This window comes from Rhinoraja longicauda, chromosome 22 (assembly GCF_053455715.1).
Source record: "Rhinoraja longicauda isolate Sanriku21f chromosome 22, sRhiLon1.1, whole genome shotgun sequence".
Lineage (NCBI taxonomy): Eukaryota > Metazoa > Chordata > Chondrichthyes > Rajiformes > Arhynchobatidae > Rhinoraja > Rhinoraja longicauda.
Window position 1 is genome coordinate 17,330,734 of NC_135974.1, and position 19,763 is coordinate 17,350,496.

A 19,763-nucleotide genomic window follows, 5' to 3' on the forward strand; every position below is an offset into this window, starting at 1 on the left:
CATTTATTTTTAATAAAGAATATGCATTTTAAAGGTGAGGGGGAATGTGCAGCTGTCTAAACGCTGTCTCCACTCATTCCTCCTCCACCCCTCCTGCCCTGGGATTGGGAATTAACTGTGGTCCAGGAAGCTTCCACTAGTGGAGAGGGAAGAGAGGTTTTGGGTTGATAGTGTTGCCTGGTCTCAGCGGCCACAACCCGCAGCTCCAGCCCGTGGACCGGCCAGAAGGAGGGGGTAGCGAGGCAGGGAGCTCTCTGCTTGCGGGCTTGCAGAGGCTGGGGAGCGGGGCGTGTTGTCGGAGCCAACCCCACTCACCCCTGCGACTGCGGTGGAGAGTGCTGGGACTCAGTGGAATTGGCTGCGTTGTTCCTTCCGCCGACAGCCAGTCTCTCTCTCTCTCTCTCCCTCTCTCTCGCTCTTTCTTATTCTCTCTCTCACACTGTCTTACTTCCTCTCCCTCGCCCTTTCCCTCTCCCTCTCCCTCTCCCTGACGTTTTTTAACTCCTGAATTTTTCTTGCCTCTCTGGTGAGTAGTTTTTTTTAAACTGTCTCTTGACGTTTTGATTTTTAAGAAGCAGGAAAAATACCAAGTTTTTGATCTTTTTTTAAAATTGCATTGAATATATATTTAGATAGGGGGGAGATGAGCGGGCTGTGTGTAAAAGGGGAGTTCTTGTATTGCACTAGAACCTGGTGTGAATCTTTGTGTGTGTGTGTGACAGGAATAGGATCAACGAATCTGGATTATTAATGTTACATTTATAAATGAAGTATATTCTTGCACACATTCATGGGTGCGCTCACACAGACTGGCGTCAAGATTTTTATGCATCTTAATCAATTTTGCTTTTTTTTCCTCTCTTTTTAGAACATATATGTTAAATCAGCACAGCATTTTAATCAGGATCCCGTTTCCCTCCTCTACCTCCCTCACTAGCTTTCCTCCTAAAATAACCTGTCACTTTGAAGCAATTGTTTGAATGGCTTTTTACAAAATGTAATTTTATTGTTTTTGAATCTTGTACATTTTTTCCTTGCCTTTCTGGAAGAAAGTTTGTCCGTTTCTCCCGCGTTTGATCGCGTTTTGGGGAACGATTTATCTCTCTCTCTCTCTCTCTCTCTGTTTTTGGATGGTGGGAGTATTATCTCCCTAAGATAGGAGATGATGTGTGTGAGAGAGAGGGTTTTATTAACACAGCCCAGCTTGCGTTTAGCTATCGGTAGGTTTTGCAAATAAATAAAAATCTATCAAAGCAAACTCCTCACTGGTACTTAGTAAACGATTGTATATAAATAAATTAAAACGGGCTTGAGTGTTTATAGAGTTATGCAGCACGGAAACAGGCCCTTCGGCCCAACTCGCCCATACCGACCAATGTGTTCCATCTACACTAGTTTGTTCTATATCCCTCTAAACCTGTCCTATCCATGTACCTGTCTGAATACTTCTTAAGCGCCGTGATAGTATCAGCCTCAACTACCTCCTCTGGCAGCGCGTTCCATGCACTTCGTGTAATGTTCCTATTAAATCGTTCCCCCCTCACCTTAAACCTATATCCTCTGGTTCTCGATTCCCCTACTCTGGGCAAGTGACTGTGCATTCACCTTAAGAGGTTAGGTAAAAGTATAGATTGGCGTTTGAGACACAACCAGCAATGTGAATTGTTGTATTCAATTCGACTTCAATGCAAACAACTTTAAAATGAGTCTGAAGAAGGGATCCAGCCTGTAATGTCACTATCCATGTTCTCCAGTGATGCAATCTGACCCACTGAGTTACTCCAGCACTTTGTTCTTTTATGTATTAACCAGCATCTACAGTTCCTGATTTCTAAGCATTTAAAATATTGTACTTTAAACTTACTCCTAAGAATTTTACGGTAATTATTTTAATTATCTTGAGGTTTTTCAACGTTGAAGGAACTTTTTAAAGACCTCTGTCCTTGTGCAAGGGATTATTATTATTATTTTAATAATTGTTGCTGTACATGGTGTATCAAAGTCTGGTTTAGGGGTGATGCAGTGGCACAGCGGGTAGAGCTGCTACTTTATAGTGCAGAGACCCAGGTTCGATCCTGACCACGGGTACTGTTTGTACAGAGTTTGTACGTTCTCCCTGTGACCGCGTGGGTTTTCTGGTTTCCTTTCACACTCCAAAGACGTGCGGGCTTGTAGGTTAATTGAGGTAAAAATTGCCCCTAATGTATAGGATAGTGCTGGTGTATGGGGCGATCGCTGGACTCGATGGGCCGAAGGGCCTGTTTCCATGCTGTACCTCAAGGTACCAATATGGCAAGGGATGTCAGAGTGAGGTCACATGCAAATTGGAGGAACAGCACCTCATATTTCGCTTCAGCTTACAACCCAGCGGTATTTGTATTGATTTCTCTAACTTCGAGTTACCCTTGCTTCCCCTCCCTCTCCCCCCCCCCCCCCCCCCATCTCCACCCTAGTCAACGTACTAGTTTCACTGTCGTCCTGCTGAGTTTCTCTGTTTGTATGTTTCATTATCATCTTCCCCACAGCCAACAATGGACCATTGTGGGCTCCACCTTTCCTTGATCATCGTTGCTTTTTACATACCTTTCATTCATTTGGTCTATGTACCTTACCTTCTATGTCTCTTGTTTCCCCCGTCCCCTGACTGTCAGTCTGAAGAAGGGTCTCGACCCGAAATGTCACCTGTTCCTTTTCTCCAGAGTTGCTGCCTGACCCGCTGAATTACTCCAGCATGTCTATCAAGGGATATTCTTCTGTCTTTTGGGGACTTTGGGACTGGCAGCGAGGAGGAGGATGTATTCCAGTAAAATCACCTCTTAACACAACAGCCCCTCTGCCCCAGCCCTGGGTATATTGGAGATCCTCCCCCATCTCTGGTCTCAGTCTCAATCTCGCACACAATGACTGCATGAGCATCGGGCCTGGTTACAGTGGCTGTTGCTATGGGTTAGCCTACCCGTTTGATGTTGCCATGGGCAACAGCATTTAATTTTCCATTCACACAGCGCGGCACTCCCATCGTGAGGCACGCTGGCTATGTGATTGAACATACCACTAGAACAGTACAGCACAGCACAGGAACAGGCCCTTCGGCCCACAATGTTCATGCTGAACATGGTACCCAGACCACCCCCTATCTGCCTGCACGTGATCCATATCTCTCCATTCCCCATGTACCTATCTAACAGCCTCTTGAATGTCACTATCGTATCTGCCTCCACCACCGACCCTGGCAGCTAATTCCAGGGCCCACAACCCTCCGTGTGTGTAAAAAAAAAAAAAAACTTGCTCTGCACATCTCCTTTTAACTTTGCGCCTCTCTCCTTAAAGTTATGCCCTCTAGTATTTGATTTTTCCATCTTGGGGAAATGTTCTGAATGTCTACTCTATCTATGCCTCTCGTAACTTTATGTACTTCTATCAGATCTTCCACAACTTCTGACGTTCCTGAGAAAACAATCCAAGTCTGTCCTACTCTTCTGCTCTCCCCTCTCTATAATGCCTCACCTCTTTCCAAAAAACTTATCTTCACACTTTCTCTGTTCCACTCTACGCATGCGAGGATGTGCCTGTGTTTTGTGTAGAGCTTAGTACAGTACAGGAACAGGCCCTTCAGCCCACTTTGCCTATGCTGAACATGATGCCAAGTTGAATTAATCTCCTCTATCGTATCTATGTACATATTTAAACACTAATATCATATCTGCCTCTATCACCACCCTTGGCAGCGTGTTCCAGGCTTGCATCACTGTAAACGAAAAACAACTTGATCCACGCATCTCCATTAAACTTTGCTCCTCCAACCTTAAAGCTCCGCCCTCTCATCATCGAGTCTTACAGCGTGGAAACAGGCCCCTTGGCCCAACTTGCCCACACCAATGAACATGCCACATTTACACTCGTCCCACCTGCCTGCGTTTGGCCCGTACCCCTCCAAACCTGTCCTTTCCCTGTACCTGTCTAGATGTTTCTTAAACATTGTGATTCCATAAACCCTTTGTGTGAAGAAGTTAACCCTCCGGTTCCTATTAAATCTTTCCCCCCCTCACCTTAATCTTTGATATTTTCCACCCTGGTTGATAAAGATTCTGACTGTGCACCCTATCTATGCTTTTCATAATTTTACATACTTCTGTAAGCCTCCTCTCAGCTTCCAGCGTTCCAGAGAAAACAATCCAAGTGTGTCCAATCCCTCCTTGCAGCTAATACCGCCAACCCCCCTAATCCAGGCAGCACCATTTCCAAAGCCTCCTCGTCCTCACTGTAATGGGGCAACCAGCACTGCACGCAATACTACAAATTGTGTATTTTGTGTGTGTCTGTTCCTCAGTGAAAAGATTCTTCACCCCGCATGTAGGATCCCATCCCTCTGTGGACCTCTGCTCTGGAAATTATTAATTGAATGAAAGATACAGCATGGGAACAGGTCCTTCGGCCCACAGAGTCCACGCTGACCATCGATCACCTGTTCACACTAGTGCAATGTTATCCCACTTTCTCCTCGACTCCCTAAAACACGAGGGGCAATTTACAGAGGGCCAATTAACCTACAAACTCGCAGGTCTTTGGGATGTGGGAGGAAACCAGAGCACCTGGAGAAAACCCACATGGTCACAGGGAGAACACACAAATTCAGCAAGGACAGTACCCGAGGGCAGGATCACACCCAGGTCTCTGTGGCTGTGAGGCTGCGGCTCTACCAGCTCTGCTATCGTGCCGCCCTTCTTCCCTCTGCTTGTACTTTGGGTTTGACTTTGGACCACAAAGGCACAGAGTCTTTTGCTAAACGCAGTCTTTCGCCCAGAGTAGGGGAATCGAGAACCAGGCGGCACAGGTTTAAGGTGAGGGGGGGAAGATTTAATGGGAACCCGAGGGGTCACTTTTTTACACAAAGGGTGGTGGGTATATGGAATGAGCTGCTGGAGGAGGTAGTTGAGGCAGGTACTATCACAATGTTTAAGAAACATTTGGACAGGTACATGGATCGGACAAGTTTAGAGGGATATGGGTCAAATGCAGGCAGGTGGGGCTAATGTGGATGGGGCATGTTTGGTCTGTGTGGGCAAGTTGGGCCGAAGGGCCTGTTGACTTGAAGCTTGAACGTGAGAGAGGTTCTCCCTGGTCAGTGGTCTGACAGGCTGGATGGCTGTGGGGTAACTAATCTGGCAACTGCATTGTACACACATTGCCAAAATACTGCCAACTATTTAACAATTGCCTCTCCCCATTGAATATTTGTCTGTTCTCAGGATTCAGCTCTTGAAGAGATGTGAGTTTATCAGCTGTGCTTGAAGGAATTCCTGGAAGGTCTCCAGTATTTTTTTAGTAAATAAACTGGTAGACTTTAGAGATACAGCATGGAAACAGGCCCTTCAGCCCACCGTGTCTGCTCCGACAAGCAATCATCCCGTACACAACACTATCCTACACACTAGGGACAATTTTACCAAAGCCAATTAACTTACAAACCTGCATGTCTTTGGAATGTGGGAGGAAACCGGAGCATCTGGAGAAAGTTCATTCGGTCACATCGAGAATGTACAAACTCTGTACAGACAGCACCCGTAGTCAGGATCGAACCTGGGTCTCTGACGCTGTAAGGCAGCAACTCTACCGCTGCGTCACAGTGCCAGTCCTTTCTGCCGGTAGCTAGCAAGGAAATGAGGGGAAAAAACACGCAAGCTTCTTTAGCACCTCAGTAAATTTTCCATGGCTTTTTCACAGCGGGATCTGGGAGACCCCCTGGGTGAACTTAGGGGTGAATCGTGGATCCTGTTCCCACATCGGGATTTTGGAGTAACTCAGCGGATCAGGCAGTGTCTCTGGAGAACAGGGCTAGGTGGTGTTTCAGATCAGGACCTTACTTCAGGCTACCTGTCTGAAGAAGAGTCCCGACCGGACACGTCACCTATCCCTGTTCTCCAGGGTTGCTTCCTGACCCGCAGAGTTACTCCAGCACTTTGTGTCTTTTTATCTATTAACCCTGTATCTGTAGTTCCTTGTATTTCACTGTCTTTGTGTTTAGGTTTATTATTGTCATGTGTACCGAGGTACAGTGAAAAGTTTGTTTTGCATGCTATGCAATCCAATCAGATAATACTATGTGTAAATACAATCATGCCAAACTCAAGTGCAGTAGGTAGAGTGAAGGCATAACAAGACTAAAGGGATTGAATGGGAGGTGGAAGGCAGATGGGGAACCTGAATACTTGGAGAAACTACATAGAGATTTGCAGAAGGCCATTTGGCCCATCGTATCTGTCTGTAGCCCACATCCCAGCTCCCCATCGATTAGTGCTGTAGATGACACCGCGTGTGCATTCACGTCCTCTCTTTCTGTTCTAGAGCACCACTAGTCGATGAAGGAAATAATTCATTGCCATCTTTAATCGCCCATGGTCTGACAGCTTGGCAATGCCAATTCGGGCAGGAGTTGGCCTGGCATTGGTGGGTCTTCAAGCGTGGCTGATCTATCTTTCCCTCTCAACCCCATTCTCCTGCCTTCTCCCCGTAAGACCTGACACCCATACTAATTGAGAATCTGTCAATCTCCAAATAGGATAGGTTTGGAGTCATATGGGCCAAACCTGGGCAAGTGGGATGAGTAGATGGGGCATCATGGTTGGCATGGACAAGCTGGGCCAAAGGGCCTGTTTCTGTGCTGTATGACTATGACATAAAATCTCCAGCCGTCTTCTCTTATAACCCTGCTTCCTGAAGGGATGGATTAGCATTCCATGTTGTTGGGCAGTGCAGGGATGGTTGGCATTCCTTGTTGGTCCCCAATCGCTCTTCACTCAGGGAGTTGCCTTGGCCAAAAGCACAATCAAGAGTCAGCCACATTGCCAATGTTTCCACCTACAGAGGATTAGTGAGGCAGATGGGCTTCCTCTATAATCTAATCGTTGACAGTCACCATTCCCTTTTAAATCTAGAGCTTGGATAACTCTCCATCTGGTGTGGTGGATTTGAACTCGTGCCTGTGACTGCTGTTTCAATAACTTTGTCTTTTGCACAGTTGGTCAGGAACAGTCGAAAAGACGTTTTTTTTAAAGACACAAAGTGCTGGAATAACTCAGCGGGTCAGGCAGCATCTGTAGAGGGAATGGACAGGCGGCATTTCAGCTCGGGACCTTTCTACAGACTGATTGTAGTCAGGGAGAGAAATGGGAGAGATGCTGGAATCTTCTGTACAAAGCAAAGTGCTGAAAGGCACTGCAGGTGCTAGCTTACAGAAAAATAAATAAAGTGCTGGAGTAACAGCGGGTCAAGCAGCATCTCTGGAGAGCATCTCTGTGGATCAGTCATATTAACTGACTTGATCGTGTCTGTGTTCTATGATGTATATCCGGTTCCTGATCCAGTCTGGGTTTTTCTATATGCTAACCAGCTGTTGGTAGGGTGGGATTCAGCCACCATGGGGGTCAGAGGGAACTAGGCACGGAGACGACTGCACGATGCATTGTATCCTCTGAGCATTCACGCAATAAAGAATTTACGCTTCAGCTTGACTCATGGTGATCGAACGGGACAAGAACAATTGATAGGTGATGTTTTGAGTAAGGACCATTCTTCAGACGGATTCTGGTTGGGGGAGGGGGGGGTTGCTGGGAGAGGTGCGGGTGTGACAACGCATGGTGAGTAATAGGTGGATACAGGTGAGGGGGGAAAGGTGTTTGATTGGCAGATGGTTGGACAAAGGCCAGAGATGGAAAAACAAAAAGTGTGCGGTAGGGAGATAAGGGTAGAAGAGGAGCGAATTGTGAAGCCAGAGGAAGGAATAATAGGGGAGGGGGAAGGGGGGAAGATGGATGTGCAGCCACGTGGAAGTCGGGGAAGGGGAGGGAGGTAGTGGAGAAGGGGTGGTCTTTTAAAATTCAAATTGGCAACCAACTGGACGGGAGTGTTTGGAGTAATGGCTGTTTCCATGGATCTGTCCCCATTTACCCCCTTCTTTCCCATCCCCCCCTTTCCCCTTCCACCTATATTCCTCCCTCTGACTTTACATTCCACTCCTCTTCTCTTCTTATCTCATAGAGGAAACAGGCCCTTTGACCAACATGTCCATGCTGTTCAAAGTGACCCACTTAAGCTAGTCCCATTTGCCTCTGTTTTGCCCCTTATCCCTTTAAAACTATCCAATTCATGTACCTGTCCAAATGTCTTAAATGTTGTGATAGTACTTGCCTCAACTACCTCCTCCGACAGCTCATTCCCTATATCTACCACCAATTGTGTAAAAGAAAAACATGTCCCTCGGGTTGTATTAAATCTTTCCCCTTTCACCTTAAACCTGCGTCCTCTGGTTCTTGATTCCCCTACTCTGTGTAGGACACGGTGCGTTTTCTTCTGACACCCTATTCTCTCTCATTTACCCTCTAGCCTTTGTCACTTACTCCACTCATCTGCCAATCACCTCCTCGCCTGTACCCACCGACCACTTGCCCAACCTCTCTCTCCCAGCTTTCTGTCCCCTAAAGTCTAAAAGAGGGTCCCGACCAGAGACGATCAAAGGTTTCTTTATTATCATGTGTACTAAGGTACAGGGAATGCTTTTGCATGCAACTCAGCAAGACTATGACCATACATGATACACTCCCCCGGTTAGTACATAATGTACAGGACAGCCCACTCAGTCTAGATGCAAGAGGCATCAGTTTGGCACCATTTTACATCCCAGTTGCAGCTGGCCACAAAGTTGTCTGTCCATTTCCTCCACAGATGCTACCTGACCCGCTGAGTTCCTCCAGCACTTTTTGTTTTGCTCAAGATTTCGGCACCTGCAGTTCTTTGAGCCTGAGTATAGACCCAAGATGCTGGAGTAATTCAGCGGGTCAGGCAGCATCTCTGGTGATGTTTTGGGTTGAGACCCTTCATCACACTCGAAGGTAGAGAAGACCTGAAACGTCACGTTCCTTCTCTCCAGAGATGCTGCCTGACCCGCTGAGTTAATCCAGCACTTTGTGCCTTTCGTCGGTGTAAACCAGCATCTGCAGTTCCTTCTCACACATTTTGTCAGTTCCTTGAGCCTGCGTGGATTTCAAGTGTTGAGGGGGAGATTTCACAAATCCTTGTCTCTTGATGGGATGACTGTAAATGTAAATTTGTCCTCTGAATGTACAACACCTCGCCAGCTGATATCTGAGGAAATGCACACGGTGTGCCTGTAAAGCGCTGCTGGCGAGATTAGTGTTGCAGCCTCGTGTCAGGTGCATGGAATGCTTGATCAAGCTTGCAATAACAATGGCGTAAATTATTCATCTCTCCCTTCCAATGCTCTCCTGTTTACTTGAGGAAGCAGGACTGAGGGCTGTGATAAGCCCCAATAACTGATGCTTGGCAAATGCTTTAGTTTAGTTTGGAGATACAGCAGTGATCACCGTGCACTAGCACTATCCTATACACAAGGGACAATTTATAATCTTTACCGAAGCCAATTAACCTACAGACCTGTACGTCTTTGGAGTGTGGGAGGAAACCGAAGCACCTGGAGAAAACCTCCACGCGGTCATGGGGAGAATGTACAAACTCCGCACAGGCAGCACCCATATTAAGGATTGAACCCAAGTCTCTGGCACTGTAAGGCAGCAACTCTACCGCTGCACCACCGTCAGTCAGAGAGGGGTGCAGGAAGTGGAATGGGCGGCACAGTGGTGCAGCAGTCATAAATAAGTACAAGAGTGCAACGATCTCACGGTTGCCAACCAGTTCAACTCCCCTTCCCATTTCCACACGGACCTTTCTGTCCTAGGCCGCCTCCATTACCAGAGTGAGGCCACACATGCATTGGAGGGACAGCACCTCATATTTTGCTTGGATAGCTTACAACCCAGTGGTATGAACATTGAACATTGAATTCTCTAATTTTAAGTAACTTCATCTTACACTCCCCTCCCCTCCCTACTCCCTCCTTACCCCCTCCTCCACCCTGGTCGTTTTACCAGTTCAGCTGTTCTCCACATTGTTTCTCTTGGGATCACACCTTCCCTGGACAACAATGGACCTATCTGACTGAGGTCATCTGTGGCCCACCCAGACTGGTCCTGGTCTTTTTTCACCACCAGCTTTTTATCACCCCACCCCCCCCCCTCCCCCTACTTTCAGTCTAAAGTCTGACCCACTGAGTTACTCCAGCACTTTGTGTCTATCTGTAATGTAAGAATAGTAGGAAAATCAAGCACCAAAGGACATCGGTCGCTCTTAAGGTGAGAGGGGAAAAATTTAATAGGAATCTGAATTTTTCACAGAGAGGGTGGTGGGTATTTGGAACGAGCTGCCATAGGAGGTAGTTGAGGTAGGTACTATAACAACATTTTAAAAACATTTAGACAGGTCTTCTTGAGTTTGAGGCAGCAGAAATTATGTAACGCCCTCCAGGCGCTGTAGCCAGTGCAATGTGCTGTTATCGAGGGCCATGAGGTCTACCCCTCCCACCAGGGGGACGGAGGACAGTGCAGTCGAAAATGATGTGCTGCGCTGTTTGCTGGTCTGCTCCACACATGTAGGCTGCTGATGGACACAACCCCCAACGATGCATGTTGGCGTTGAACCGGCCGACCCCTGTGCGGAGCCGGTTCAGGGCGACCCACTCTTTGCGGGGCATGTCCGAGCTGGGTGGGGCTGTGGTGTTCGGTGCGACAGTGAATTGAGGAGGTGGCGATGTCTGTTCCCAGCTGGTTCTCCATGCTCCTAGTATGTTGAAACCGGAGCCACAGAGGGTCGCTGCATGACTGGAGAAAGGGTGACGAGATGACAGGCGTTGAGGTCCCAGTTGCTGTGAATCCTGGGCGAGGTGGTGCAAAGGATGTTTGGCGTCCGATGGGGCCTTGCACACCAGCCTGTGAGTGAAGAACTCTCTGCGAAGCTTGGCGGGTGCGATACCTGCGAGCACCGGCAGGAGATCCGTCGGAGTAGGGTGTAGGCAGCCAGTGATGATCTGCATAGTGTCGTTGAGGGTGGCGTCTAGATTGCTGGTATGAGCGCTGTGGCACCATGCTGGGGCGGCGTACTCAGCAGCGCTGTACACAAGTGCAAGAGCACTGGTTCGAAGAGTAGATGTCCTGGCGCCCCATGACGATCCGGCCAAGCAACGCAGGAGGTTGTTCCGTGCTGAGACTTTAGCACGGAGAGCTTCAAGGTGTTGCTTGTAGGTCAGCTGCCAATCTAGTTTCACCCCGAGGTATGTAGGAAATGGGTTGTAGGGTAGGGGTGACCCATTGAGGGTGACGGTTAGCTGGCGTTGAGCTTCCTTGTTGTTCAGGTGAAAGGCCATTGTGGTGGTTTTTATCACACTCAGTTTTAGTCTCCAGGTCTTAAGGTAGCCCGCGACAAGTTCCATATCCGCCGAGAGCACACCCTCAACATTTGACCAGCTCTTGTCCGAGTGCAGTAGGGCCAAGTCATCTGCGTATCCATACTGGCGCGAGGTCGTGCGTGGCAGATCGCTGATATAGAGATTGAAGAGCCTGGGGGCCAGTACCGAGCCTTGGGGGACTCCGTTTCTTAGGCGTCGCAGTCGGCTAGATTGTCCGTCGCTGGTCTTGAGTACAAAACTGCGGTTGGCAAGGATGTTGGCAAGGAACCGCACTAAATAACGGTCAGGGATGGTTTGAAGGAGCTTCAAGATCAAGCCCTGTTGCCACACAGTATCATAAGAGGCGGTGAGGTCCACCTTGTGATCCTTTTAGAAACCGCCTTCGATGTCGTTGGTCAGCTTGACTATTTGGTGGGTGGTGCAGCGTCCATGCCGAAATCCGGCTTGTTCAGTGGGCAGTTGAGGGTCAACGATTGGATCGAGCCAGGCCAGGAGAGGCCGTTCGTGGAGCTTGAACGGGGCACAGAGGAGTGAGATGGGCCGATAGTTCCTTGGGTCGTCCGCAGGCTTGTTTGGTTTTGGTAGCGCAATGACGGTGGCTTTCCGCCAGATCTTCGGAATGGACTGACCAATGAGGCAAAAGGAGTATAACTCACGGAGCCAGGCCAGGCATTTAGGACCGCAGTGTTTCAGGAATTCTGGGGGGATGTTATCAGGACCCTGAGCTTTTCCACATTTCAGTTGACAGATGACAGAAGAAAGTTCTACAGAGGAAAAGGGTGCTGACAGGTGCCCATCAGTGCCTGGAGCTTTCCAAAGATTAGTGGATTCCTGTTTGACAGAACGAGTATGGTTCTTGTCCGCATCTTTGGAGTGGCCATTGGCCAGGAACTGGTGGGCGATGGAGTTGGCCGTGACAGGGTAATGCTTTGGGCGGGTACTTCGACCGGTGAGACGATTGAAGGTCTTCCACGCCACCGTACTGGAGTGTGTGAAGTCGATTCCTTGACTGTCTCTTCCCACCAGTCTCTGCGCTTCTTGTCAAGGCAGTTTGTCAGTTCCGCAGCCTTGGAGGCAGCCTCTTCGCCAGGTTCAGCGTACAGGAATGCGTCGTAGCATGCGTCACACTCTTCGTCCCACGTGGGGATGTACCGGCGATGATAGCCACGAGGAATGGAACTCTCTGCTGCCCTGATGAGGAGTTTGCAGAGGGCTGAGTAGGCATTGTCCGGGCTGGTGGGGGTGGGGGTGGGAAGGCTATCGATCCAGAGGTCCACCAGACTTGTGAACTGGTCCCACCTGGCCTTGTGGAAATTCCACCTCTTCGCAGGTTTGGTTGGGACCGGCTCGATGGGGTTGTCCAGGATAATCAGAGATGGACGATGTTGTGATTTCGGGAAGTGATCCAGGGTGATACGTTGTGGGGATGGTCCATTCAGGTTGGCAAAAGCCAAGTCAGGGTTGGTGGTGGTGTTCCACCTGCCAGAGAGGAAGCTGACCGGTTATTTTGGGTCGTACAGGAGTTGAACGCCAGTGGCTGAGGCCCAGTCTTCTTGTGCAGTGCCATCTGGGTTAGTTGAACGGTAGCCCCAGGTGGTGCTGTGGCAATTAAAGTCTCCAGCGTACATGCAGGGCCAACCAAAGGCGGGGATGGAGTCTTTGTGAAGCCTGGTAGAAGGTGTCTTGTATACATTGATGACAGTGACACCTTCCACTTGCGTTGCCGCCCATTACACGTCGGAGTCAGGAGGGGACGTTGCAATCGCTTTCCATTTTGCTGTGTTCCTTCCAAAAGTGGCAACCCCATGGGTGTTGCTGTCGGTGTCAGCAGCCAGGGTATAACCAGAGATCTTCAGGTGGGAGCTGACACTTTTGTGATTCTCTTGGAGCAGGATTGCAGTGACTTTGTGGGTCTGTAGCAGATGTTCAATGATGGTGGTCTTTGCCTTGGTGAGGCCTTCCGCATTCAGCTGCAGCAGGGTGATGCCATCCGGTTCGACATCCATAGGTGCCCGCCCTAAGAAGGGCGCATGCTCCGGGTTGGCGCCCAGCTGCAGTACAATACAATACAATACAATATATCTTTATTGTCATTGTACAGGGGTACAACGAGATTGGGAATGCGCCTCCCATACGATGCAATAAATTAATTAGCTAGTCAGTATTAATTTATACAACCCAATGAAACAAATTAGAACAGTTTTAAACAGAATAAAGGTCAGTAGATCTGTGCCGGTTCACTGTGCGATGTAACCATCCGGCTCAGCAGGACCGGTTCATAGCAGCTATGGCCCTGGGGATGAAGCGACTGAGGTTGCATTTGGGCCTCAAGCTATTTTTTCTGCTTCTGCTGTCTCTTTGTTGTCGTTCGCCTGACTGGGGTCAGTTGACAAGGCTCACCACGGGGAGATCGACAACATTTGGACAGGTACATTAATAGGAACAACTTAGAGGGATATTGGCCAAACACGGGCAGATGGGATTAGCTTAGATGGGACACCTTGTTTAGCAGGGATGAGTTGGGCCGAAGGACCTGTTTCCATGCTTTATAGACGGAGCAGAGAACTAGTCAATATGAATGCCTTAGGTGCTGATGCTTTGTGAAAGGGACAATTTTGTCAAATGATGTCAAATTTATAGTCATCTGCACAAGTACGATGAGGTACAGGTGCAATGGAAATCTTGCTTCCAGCAGCATCACAGGCAGAGAGTTTGGTTCATTGTCACGTGTACCCAGCTACAGTGAAAATGTTTTGTTGTGTGCGATCCAGTTTAGTGCAAGATAAAGTCCAGTAAAGTCCAATTAAAGATAGTCTGAGGGTCTCCAATGAGGTAGATGGGAGGTCAGGACCGCACTCTGGTTGTTGATGGGACGGTTCAGTTGTCTGATAACAGACCTCACGTGACCACACCCAGCCAGCGGCCACAATGTCCGGGCCCACACTGTCCGGGCCCACAGTGTCCGGGCCCACAGTGTCCGGGCCCACACTGTCCGGGCCCACAATGTCCGGGCCCACAATGTCCGGGCCCACAATGTCCGGGCCCACACTCTCCGGGCCCACACTGTTCGGGCCCACACTGTCCGGGCCCACAATGTCCAGGCCCACACTGTCCGGGCCCACACTGTCCGGGCCCACACTGTCCGGGCCCACAGTGTCCAGGCCTACTGTGTCTGGGCCTACAGCGCCGTCTGGGCCTAATACGGGACAAGGGCGATCCCGTACGGAACAAACCAATTTAGCCGAAAATACGAGATGTCCCAGCTAATACGGGACAGTTGGCAACCCTATCCACAACTCTCTGCAATTTCTTGTGGTCTTGGATTGAACTGTCCACAAACCATGCTATAATGCATCCTGATAAAATGCTTCCTACGGCGCATCTGTAGACGTTGGTGATAGTTGGTGAGGACTTGATGAACTTCCTAATCCTTCTAAGGAAGACGTAGACAATAGTTAATGATTTACCACTCTGATATCCACCGCAGTGCTGGGTCTACAGTACAAGGGAAGATCGCTGTGGATTGATACAGGACGATTGTAATTCCAGGCAAGGCATTAGGAAGCTTCAGGTGTAAATGTGAATATTCCTGGCATTGGAGATCAGGACCAGCTCACAAACCCGATCCCACCGCTGCAAGGAACAGCAGAAGAAACAGCTTGTGGCTGGAAACAAGAACAAGAGTTCACTAAACACGACATAAATCATCTCCTTAAGTACTAATTAACCTAGACTCTAATCATTTGTCCTGGTCACTTAACAGCCATTGGGAATCGGTCGCCTTTCAAGAAACACTACAGCTGTGTAAAACCTTGGTCAGGCCGCATTTGGAGTATTGCGTGCAATTCCCGTCACCCCTTTACAGAGGATGTGGAGGCTTTGGAGAGGATGCAGAGGAGGTTTACCAGAATGATGGCTGGATTAGAGAGTTAGCTACCAGGAGTGGTTGGACAAACTTGGATCATTTTCTCTGGAATGCCCGAGGCTGAGGGGAGACCTGAGAGAAGTATATCAAATTCTGAGAGGCTTAGAGAGGGTAGTGGAAAAGAGGGTTATCAGGATGTACAACACAAGAGACTACAGTTGCTGGAATCTTCATATCATATCATATCATATATATACAGCCGGAAACAGGCCTTTTCGGCCCTCCAAGTCCGTGCCGCCCAGCGATCCCCGCACATTAACACTATCCTACACCCACTAGGGACAATTTTTACATTTACCCAGCCAATTAACCTACATACCTGTACGTCTTTGGAGTGTGGGAGGAAACCGAAGATCTCGGAGAAAACCCACTGTCAGGATTAGATGCCTGGATTAGAGGGTATTAGCTATAAAGACAGTCTTGGTTTGCATTCCCTGCACTATCAGAGATTGAGGGGAGACCTGATAAAAATACAGAAAAATTATTGTCATTTGTAGGGATAGATAGAGTATACAGTCAGAATTACTTTCCTTCAGGGTGGAGATGTCAAAGACTAGAGGGTGAGAGGGAAACAGTGTATAAAAAAATAGTTTAGCTTGGTTTAGTTTGGAGATACAGCATGGAAACAGGCCCTTTGTCCACCAAGTCCACGTCCGACCACCGACTACCCATTCACACGAGTTCTATGTTATCCCGCTTTCTCAACCACTCCCTGCACACTGGGGGCAATTTACAGAGAAACAATTAACCTACATGGCTTTGGGATGTGTGAGGAAACCGGAGCACTTGGAGGAAGCCCATAAGATTCCAGCAAGAAATCTGAATAGTTTAGAGTTTTAGTCTAGAGATACTGCATGGAAACAGGCCATTTAGCCCATCAAGTCCACACTGACCCATTCACACTAGTTCTATGTTATCCCACTTTCTCATCCACTCCCTAAACCAGAAAAGGTCGGCCTGGGTGATGTGTCTTGGAGCAAAGTCACGGTTTCATTATGTGCGGGTGATACTACCATTAAATCGAGGTGATACAGACCGATTTAGACTTTCTCTGGCACCAAAAATAATCTAAATTTGATCCTAGTTTGGACTCACTGAAGCTTAAAGATGTCCTTGTAACTGGAGGACATTGTGGGAATATTTTAGTCTGTTGGTTGCGTGAGCAATCTTATTTAATTTGTGTTTCTCTGTTGCTTGTAGTGGGAATAACGCAGCTACAGGGGCCCATTTCTAAAGCTATAGGAATCAAAAGCAGTTGCATAATTTGGTAACAAAGCACGTCACATGGAGCACCAAGCACAGTACTGATTACACGGACCACAAGGAACAAGCCCTTCACCCCATCAAGTCCACACCGACTATCAGGAACCCATGGACACTAATATAACACCAATCCCATTTTACATTCCCCACATTCCCTGAAAGTGGTGACACAAGTAGATGGTAGAGTGGTAAATAAGGCATATGGTAGAATCTGAGGCAGGGTCTCAACCCAAAATGTCACCTATTCCTTTTCTTCAGAGATGCTGCCTGACCCGCTGAATTACTCCAGCACTTTGTGTCTGTCTTAGGCATATGGTATGCTTGCTTTCATTTGTTGGGGCATTGAATATAAGAGTCACGATGCAACTCTATAAGACTTTGGTCAGGCCGCATTTGGAATATTGCGTGCAGTTCCGCTCGCCCCATTACACAAAGGATGTGGAGGCTTTGGAGAGGGTGCAAAGAAGAGTTATCAAAATGATGACTGGATTAGGGGATATTAGCTACAGTCAGATAGATGTTGGACAGACTTGGATTGTTTTCTCTGGAATGCCAGAGGTTGATGGGAGACCTAATAGAAGTATATAAAATAATGAGAGGCATAGATAGGGTAGACAGTCAGAACCTTTCTCACAGGGTGGAAAGATCACAGCTTTAAGGTGAGAGAGAAAAATGTAAAGGATATATGCAGAGCAAGTTTTTCTGCACAGTGGGTGGAGGGAGCCTGGACTGCACTGCCAGGGGTGGTGGTGGAGGGAGCCTGGACTGCACTGCCAGGGGTGGTGGTGGAGGCAGGTATAATAGTGGTGTTTAAGATGCATTTAAATAGACACATGGATGGAATATGCAGGGAATGAAAGGGCATGGATCATGTGCGGGCATCATGTTCAACATGGACATTGTGGGCCGAAGGGCCTGTTTCTGTGCTGTACTGTTCTATGTATCTGAAGGAAAAGCTGGCCAGGGGACTAATACTGGTCGTGAATGTGTTAAATTGCCAGGATGAAGCCTGCCTGCCTTCTCCTGGGTAAGCGATTAGCCAGTGACCTAATTGAGTTGCTTAAGATGATTAACATGGCCTGATACAGGAGACGGAGAGGAATGAGATCTGGTGGTGGGGAGCACAGAACGAGGGCATGGACTGTGATAGTGTCGTCAGCAAAGAATGGAACAAGTCCCCCTCCCCCAGAGGCCCCTCTCCCCCCAAAATAATCTGGTGCTTGGTGAAAATGTTAATAACATTCAGACATTGAAATTGCTGTTTTTTATTAATAGAGTCACACAGCACAGAAACAGGCCCTTCAGCCCAACATCCATGCAGACAAGGATGCCCATTTAAGCTAGTCCCACCTGCCCATATTTGGCCCATATCCTTCCAAACCTTTCCTATCCATGTACCTGTCCAAATGTGTTTTAAATGCTGTTATAGTACCTGGGTGGCATTGTGGCGCGGTGGTAGAGTTGCTGCCTTGCCACGTTAGAGACCTGGGTTCGATCCTGACTATGGGTGCTGCCTGTACGGAGTTTGCACGTTCTCCCTGTGACAGCATTGGTTTTGTCAGGGTTGCACTCTCACCCCGGTCACTCCCTTTTCCCCCTCTCCCATCAAACAAGAGGTACAGAAGTGTGAAAACGCACACCTCCAGATTCAGGGTGTGGGCTCCACCTTTCCTGAGTCATCGATGCAGGCTCTGCTTTGTCTGTACCTTCCCATACCTCTAGTTTCCCCCTCCCTGACTCTCAGCCTGATGAAGGGTCTTGACCCGAAACGTCACCAGAGCTGATGCCCGACCCAATGAGTTACACCAGCATTTTGTATCTATCTACAGTTTCTTCCCAGCTGTTGTCAAGCAACTGAACTGACCTCTCATCCCCCAGAGTGCTATCCCAACCTCCCATCTACCTCATTGGAGACCTTTGGACTATCTGTAATCGGACTGTACAGGACCGCTCTCTAGTTGCTGACAGGACTGTTCAGTTGCCTGATAACAGCTGGGAACAAACTGTCCCTGAATCTGGAGATATACCCAAGTGAATCTGTGGAATCATTCTGTGTTTTGTCACTTCCTGAATATTGCCCCACCCTGAGATCAGGAGAGTTGCTAGGTAACTGAGCCATTGAAGAAATGAATGGATATTAAAAAATGGAAGCAAAGAATTGCTGATAAAATTGCTGGATCGAGATGGCTTCCCAGGGATCGGAGACGGCCGTGCCTGCTTAACTCAGCGTTCATTCTAGCTGTGATCTATTGCTGCCATTAAGTTCTAAATTAACACATGGTTAAAGGCTCCACTGTTAGTCCAGAAAAAGAAGGCTCCAATTTAATTTATTATTGACAATAGTCATTGTTAAATAGCTGCTGCAAACCAGGACTTGGTTACTCTGTCTCTCTGTCATTGTCTCCATCTCTTTCCCTCTCACTCTCACTTTCTGTCTGTCTGTACGTCTCTCTCTGTGTCTGTGTCTGTCTGTCTATCGCTGTCAGTCTCTGTCTGTCTCTGTCTGTCTCCGTCCCTCTCTCTGTCCAACTCTCAGTCCAAATCTCTGTCCAACTCTCTGTCCCACTCTCTGTCTGGCTCTGTCTGTGTCTCTCTGTCTCTCTGTCTCTCTGTCTGGCTCTGTCTCTCTGTCTGTCTCTGTCTCTCTGTCTGGCTCTGTCTCTCTGTCTGTCTCTGTCTCTCTGTCTGTCTCTGTCTCTCTGTCTGGCTCTGTCTCTCTGTCTGTCTCTGTCTCTCTGTCTGGCTCTGTCTCTCTGTCTCTCTGTCTCTCTGTCTGGCTCTGTCTCTCTGTCTGTCTGTGTCTCTCTGTCTCTCTGTCTCTCTGTCTGGCTCTGTCTCTCTGTCTGTCTCTGTCTCTCTCTTTGTCTGTCTCTCTCTCTATCTCTGCATTGAGCTTCAGTATTGTTCAAATGTTCAGTGCATTTGGCAGTGTGCCGGGATGGTTTCTATCCATGTACCTGTTACAGAGCATGCCCGAGTTTTACCTGACCGTGAACCTCTGCTTTCTTTGCCCGTGTAACAGCAACTGACATTTCATGTCAGTGTAAACTCTCTTTGTATCTTTTCCGATAATATTGCATACGTTATGTATTTTGAATGATTGATTGAAAGATATAGAATAGAAACCGAAGACTGACACAAAAAGCTGGAATAACAGTGTGTCTGGCAGCATCCCTGGAGAGGAGGAGTAGGTGATGTTTCGGGTCAAGAGCCTTCTTCAGACAATATGTTAAGTGCAGCCTCACCATGTCATGTACAACT

The 19,763-nt window shown here is 48.2% G+C and overlaps 1 protein-coding gene across 3 annotated transcripts in view; it reads left to right on the plus strand.

The window, feature by feature from the left end:
- Window positions 1-294: 294 nt before the first annotated feature.
- raly (RALY heterogeneous nuclear ribonucleoprotein) overlaps window positions 295-19,763 on the plus strand; it is a 43,471-nt gene continuing 24,002 nt past the window's right edge. The window contains exon 1 of one of the 3 annotated variants that reach the window (XM_078418857.1): window positions 295-526. The gene's annotated coding sequence lies outside the window, so the exon portion shown is untranslated. Of the gene's footprint in view, window positions 527-1,094; window positions 1,221-19,763 lie in introns of those variants that run through there. The other 2 variants (XM_078418855.1, XM_078418856.1) reach the window with 2 other exon arrangements.